Source organism: Scyliorhinus torazame, chromosome 6, assembly GCF_047496885.1.
Source record: "Scyliorhinus torazame isolate Kashiwa2021f chromosome 6, sScyTor2.1, whole genome shotgun sequence".
Lineage (NCBI taxonomy): Eukaryota > Metazoa > Chordata > Chondrichthyes > Carcharhiniformes > Scyliorhinidae > Scyliorhinus > Scyliorhinus torazame.
The window spans coordinates 8,998,857-8,999,120 of record NC_092712.1 but is presented as its reverse complement, the minus strand read 5'-3'; positions in this window follow the sequence as shown (position 1 = coordinate 8,999,120).

The following is a 264-nucleotide window of genomic DNA, read 5'->3' as shown; positions in this document are numbered from 1 at the left end:
CTGCGGTGTGCTGAACTAACTCAATCAGGCAATAGGCGGTGACTCTCTGTGCAATTATTATTAAAGTCCATTCGGAAGATTTCTTTGTCACGTCAGCCACACACTGATTGGTGCGTTTTCTGAGTGAAACATGGCCTGGCTCTCAATTGGCGGATGTGGAATGCCCATTTCCTGACGGTTCATTGAGATGCAGAGCTAACTTAGTGGCGAGGTGTTCCTAGTTATTCTTTAATAAGATGTGGACATCAGTCCCATGGCCAACGT